This window comes from Chiloscyllium plagiosum, unplaced genomic scaffold (assembly GCF_037043375.1).
Source record: "Chiloscyllium plagiosum isolate Xiang-an unplaced genomic scaffold, Cpla_swu_hap1 HiC_scaffold_23, whole genome shotgun sequence".
NCBI lineage: Eukaryota > Metazoa > Chordata > Chondrichthyes > Orectolobiformes > Hemiscylliidae > Chiloscyllium > Chiloscyllium plagiosum.
Window position 1 is genome coordinate 59,528,490 of NW_028270161.1, and position 6,000 is coordinate 59,534,489.

General features: G+C 40.9%; 1 protein-coding gene across 6 annotated transcripts in view; it reads right to left on the minus strand.

The window, feature by feature from the left end:
* cdk17 (cyclin dependent kinase 17) overlaps positions 1–2,322 on the minus strand; it is a 229,258-nt gene extending 226,936 nt beyond the window's left edge. For 5 of the 6 annotated variants that reach the window (XM_087999735.1, XM_043713287.2, XM_087999731.1 and 2 more), the window contains exon 1: positions 1,538–2,322. The gene's annotated coding sequence lies outside the window, so the exon portion shown is untranslated. The remainder of the gene's footprint in view (positions 1–1,537) is intronic. The other variant, XM_043713289.2, reaches the window with a different exon arrangement.
* Positions 2,323–6,000: the final 3,678 nt, after the last annotated feature.

Consider the following 6,000-nt stretch of genomic DNA (forward strand, 5'->3'; position numbering starts at 1 on the left):
TTCTTTGGAGCAGCTTTGTCCTGGATGGTGTCAAACTTCTTGATTTGTTGTTAGAGGTGTTGCAGATGAGGTGTTTTCCATTATGCCCACAAAACTCACCCACAACCAGAAATATTTCTCTATGGCAACCCTATCAATCACTTTCACCCCTTAAACTTATACCAGGTCACGCCCCCAGTTTTCTTGTGTGTTGAAGGAAGAGCCTGATAGATATAACCTCTGGTGTCATCCTAGTAAATTTTGCTTTTGCACTGTATCCAGTAACTGGGTCTTTTTTTTGGTATGCGATGTGGTTTACCAAAGTTTTATGCAAGTTTAACTTGACATATTAAATTTTATCCCTCCAGTAACCAAATGTTTCATTTTTCAAATGATCTGTGGCACTCCTGGTGATTTATTTATGTGTACCCCTTTATTATTTTAGTCCATGTGAAATCCTATATGAAATCCTGAGTACTTCATTTGTCAAAGTTCAGCTATTCAAGTAATTCCACAATCTCCACTTTCTCCAATGATCAAGATATTTGATCAATGTAAAGTCCAGAGGAAATTGCACCTTACTTCAGATTATTCACCAGATATTGATTTGAAAGGTAGCATTAGGCCAGGGCTTCAACATGATGAAATAGTAACTCTTTGTGACCATGGTCATATTTTGCTGGCTTGAAGGACTGGCAATAGTTTCAGTATTGAAAATTTTAGAAGAACATATTTCATGCTGATTTGAATCAGCAGAAATAACAGTCACGTCAAATTCCTCATTTATAGAACAGAGAAATAAAATTGGAACTCAGCATACTTAGAATTATTTTTACAAATCAAGCAACTTAATATATCCTGCAAATTAATAATACAAGCTGTCATGCATGTTGGTGCAACATGTCTGATAATTAGAAACCAAACACAAGAACGAACTCTGTACCTTCAAATACAGGGTAAATAACAGGGCAGCTTTTAAGTATCAGCGAATAGATCATTAAAACGGCTTCATACCCAAATCAATTAAGCTTCGAGTGTCAATTTTCATTGTGTGCCATTTAAAAAAAATGCAAGTCTACAGAGCAGAGACTTACAAGATTCCTAACATAAAAGGGGTACCATTTACACCTCTTGGCGTGACAAACGCCTGTGAATTGTCCCAATCGCCAGTTTAGTCACATTGTTAATAAACAGAGCTGAACCTTGGACGAGGCCCTAATTAATGAAAGATGAGATCATGGGCCGGGAATGCTGAAGCGTCAGCTTCTTCCCACGGTCCCTTTCTATTTTGCTATAATTCGTTCCTGCAGTCGCAGGACTTGTTTCCATGACAGGCTGAGACATCCGCTTGAACAAAACGTTTCCCCTCAGCAAGATATAAAAACTTGCATTTCCTGTCATTGAACCCGAGCCTTAACGAGCGGCCGCCGGGCGACAGTTGGAAAAGGGCAAGGCCGGTCGCAGCGAAAAATAAACACACGCCCACAAGCTCCCTTTGGAGAAGCGTTATATAGAAAACAAACACCTGACTGCACAAGATTTAAAAAGCGAATGTTACCTGTTTGGATGACAATAAGCAACGGCCACCCGGTGAAGAGAACTTGCGGCCGTCAGTGGTTGAGTTCTGGCCGCTCAGCCCGTCTCCCTCACTTCACTCCGGCTCCTCGCGCGCCGTAACAAGGGCTCCCGTCGGTCGCCCCGTAGCCACGCGCCGCCCGCCCGGTTTCCCGGGTAACCGCGCTCCCGCCTGGCTCGTTGGCGGTGACCGTTGACGGTTTCTTTTCGAATTGCCCCCTCCTCGGGGGCTGGAGCACGGTCCGTCGGGAGAACGGGGAAATCAGTGCTGCCTGACTTGTCGCCGTGGCCGAAGCTTAGTCAGTCAGCAACACCGGGGCCCCGGGAAGCTGGCCGGGCTGGGTCGCTTTCTGCTATTTCGGAGACCAGAAAAGGACGATTCATGGACACTCTCCAAGCGGCGGGTACAAAAGTCGACCTGGCAGCGCACAGCGGTCAAAGAATGGAGCGTCCGATGGAGACGTCGGGGCTTCTTCGCCCAGTCCAACCGATTCCCGTCTTCGCAAGGAACAAGGCCCAGCTCCCCCTAACGCTCTGGGCACAGGCTGCAGTCCAGGCAGAGGAAAAGGGGGTGGGGAAGGAAGTGGAGGCGGCCCGCAGGAGCTGCTGGTGGCTCGGGTGGGTGGGGAATACGGCGGCGAGGAAGGACGAGAGAAACGACAAAACAAAATCTGCAAATACTCGGGCAGCGCCGATAGAGAGAGAGCGCATTGAAGTTTTGGGCTTGTAATCGTATGGGGAAAATTCGAACCGTCCAGGTTTTTGACGAAAGGCTGGTTTGCACAAGGACAAAAGAATAGGTTCAAGGCAGGAAAGGCTAAAGGGAATCAAGTAGTCGGGCAAGAAAAGAAACAAAAGATGTTAGCGCAGGCGTCTGAAAGCAAACATGAAAAAAACAAAATGGTCGTCGGTGTCAGTTTATGGCTTGACAATTTCTTGAGTCACACCCGACCATTTCATTAGGCATATTGCACTGACTTTTAACAATTTCAAAACGTCACCCGCTCAGGTTGAACCTGAAATACCACAAAGAAGGGAAAAGAAGAGAAGTTTAGCCAATATTTATCAGGTACCTAATGAGATCAGATTTTCTGGGCATGAGTGCATTGCTATTTAAGGAATGCTACTTTGTGCAGTTTGGTTGCTGTGGTTCCTACATTATATCCAATTAAATCATTGTTGTAATGAGTTTATTTTAAGATATCCGTAAAACAGACACAAGAAGAATTGCTCTGCAGTTCAAATTATGCCGTTGTATTTTTTTTCTGTTCACCAAAATGAATAGAGTTTTGTAGAGTCATAGAAATGTACAGCATGGAAATAGATCCTTTGCTCCAACTTGTCCATGCTGACCAGATATTTAACATTAATCTAGTCTCATTTGGGTAAAAACAATGACTGTAGATGCTGGAAACCAGATTCTGGATTAGTGGTGCTGGAAGAGCACAGCAGTTCAGGCAGCATCTGAGGAGCAGTCTCATTTGGCCCATATTCCTCTAACCCTTCTTATTCACATACCTGTCCAGATGCTTTTTAAATGTTGTAATTGTACCAGCCTCCACCACTTCCTCTGGAGATGGAGAAGTCAATATTTCAGGTGTAACCTTTCTTCAGTCCTGAAGAAGGGTTACACCCAAAATGTTGACTTCTCCACCTCCTGATACTACCTGCCTTTCAGTTTTCTTCCAGTTTCCTGCTTGTCTACATTGGATTCCAGCATCTGCAGTTTTTTGCCTCCAGCACTACTTCTGGCAGTTCATTCCATATGTGCACTACCTTCCGTGTGAAGAAGTTGACCCTAAGGTCCCTTATAAATCTTTCCCCCCCCACCTTTAAATGTGTTTCCATTTAACACTTCATCCAAATTGGGTAATTTTCATGCGTTGGCTCCACTCTTTCTACTGATGTGACACAGTCTATGGGTGAAGGAAAGGACTTAGATTCTAGCTTTTCGGTAGAGCAGATAGATCTGTAAAATCTCCATATGCCTGATCAAACGTAGTTGTACTTATAGCTATAATGCAATTTGTTTGCTTGTTTCTTAAAAACTGTGCATCTGCGATAAATACTCTATAGTGGTGTATCTAATCCTTAGATAGGCCCAATATAAAGCAAAGATAAAGATGTTAGCTAACTAGCTCAAACAACTCCACATACTGGTAGAGATGGCAAGTACCACAACTAGGATAATGGATTCAGAAGAACAGGGGGGAAAAAAATCAAGTGAGTATGTTTACCACTTTAGGGAGACAAACAATTATTGAAGGTAATTAACAAAGATAGCAGTTGCCCCAGAGGCTGAAAAAGGGAAGCTCTGTGCATCAAGGTAAAACTTAATTCAAAAACTGGTAAGAGCTACTGTGTTAAGTCTGAACTTGAAATAACCAACTACATTTGGAAAATATGCTTTAGCAAAGATGGGCTGTTTAAGGAACAATTGAAACCTCCAGAGAGTAAAGTTAGAAATCCCTAAGGGAAAAGGGATGAACTTTATATTTAAAAAATTAAAGACAGGAAAGAGAAGAAGGTATGAAAGAAAATTCTCATCGTTTATAATGGGCATTGCTGCCAGAGACAGTTACAAGGAGCAATGGAAGGACTTAAAAAAACTATGACTGGGCTACTGAATCAGGAATTCCTCTATTTTCAGCAATCAACCAAGCAACTTTAAAGAACAGGAGTCTAACACAAGAAGAAAAGTTAGGAAGAATTAATTAGTTGAAGTTCCACCATTAAACTGCAATTATGGTGAGACAATTTATAAAGGGTGCAATTAGAAAACATTATTTAAAAATATGTGTAAAGGAAATTGCTTGGAGTTTGTGATCATGAAATATGGGAAGAAGTCAATATTCTCCCAGAACACGTGGGAATACTCCATGTTGGATGCAGAAGGCAACAAAAGTCAAGAAGTAAGTATGATTTGTGCTTCCAATTAAACCTATTGGACTATAACCTGGTGTTGTGTGATTTTTAACCAAGAAGTAGGTAGCCACCATTTTTATAATTTAAAAAGTGGTGGGAAGACTAGTGAGCAGTACTGAAAAGCAATGTTACAAGAAAAAGTTTTGAAAATCTTGAAAGTAATAAATTGTGACGGAACATCTATTAAAACAATTGATAGTTTAAATTCTTGAATAAAGCTATTAAAGCAAGGCTGAGTTTTTTTTAAAATGACAATGTTTTATAGTCATTAAACAGCATTATTGAATACAAGCTTAAAGTAAAACAGATTCAAAGCAATATTGAAATGATACTGATTTAAAATATCTTTGCAGTAATAGGATTTGTCAGCACATTGAAAATTAATAGGAAGCAACAATAAATACAGATTCAGGGTCAGAGAAAGGCCATACACAGCACAAGATTGGACTTGACAGAGACAAGAATTCTTAAGTTATGCATTATCTCAAATATCAAGATTCAAGCTGAGCAAACAAATATGTTATTTTAGCAGCAGGTCTGATTGTGAAAAATGTTATTAACAGACAAAAAAACTAAAGAAAGTGCAAATACTTTTTGAAGGTGTCTAAAAGTCTTGATCGTTAAATTGAAGAAGTAAGAAACCTCTTGCATCATAGAGTAACACAGCATTGAAACAGGCCCTTTAGCCTAAATTGGTCCATGGTGCCCAATCAGCTATTACCCTTGCCTGCATTTTAAAGCGGAGCAAATGAATACATTTTTTTATCAATGGGTCTGATTGTGAAAAATGTTATTAACAGACAAAACACAAAAGAGTGCAAACATTTTTTGAAGGTGTTAAAAGCCTTAATCATTCATTTGAAGAACTAAGAAATCTCTTGCGTCATAAAGAAATATATCATGGGAACAGGCCCTTCGGCCTAAACTGGTCCATGCTGACCTTGGTACCCACTCAGCTAGTTCTAATTGCCTGCATTTGGTCCATATCCCTCTAAACCCTTTCCTTCCATATACCTATCCGAATGTTTTTTAAATGTTGCTATTGTACCTGCCTCAAACACTTTCTCTGGCAACCCATTCCATATAAGTATCACTCTCTGTATGAAGAAGTTGCCCCTCAGGTCCTCCTTAAATCTTTCCCCTCTTACCTTAAACGTATGCCCTCTAGTTTTCAATTCCTCATCCCTGGGGAAAACAGACTATTTGCAATCATCCTATCTATGATTTTATATATCTCAGTAAGGTCAGCCTTCGTTCTCCTATGTTTGAAGGAATAAAAGTCCCATCCTGGCTAACCTTTCCCTATAACTCAGGCTTACTACTCCTGGCAACATCCTCGCAAATATTCTTTGCTCTCTTTCCAGTTTAATTGTCTTTCCTTTAACAAGGTGACTGAAACTGTACACAATACTCCAAGTACAGCCTCACCAATGACTTATACAACTGTAACATAATGTCCCAACTCCTATACTCAATGCCTTGACAGTGAAGGCCAGGAGGGTAAATACCTTCTTCACCACC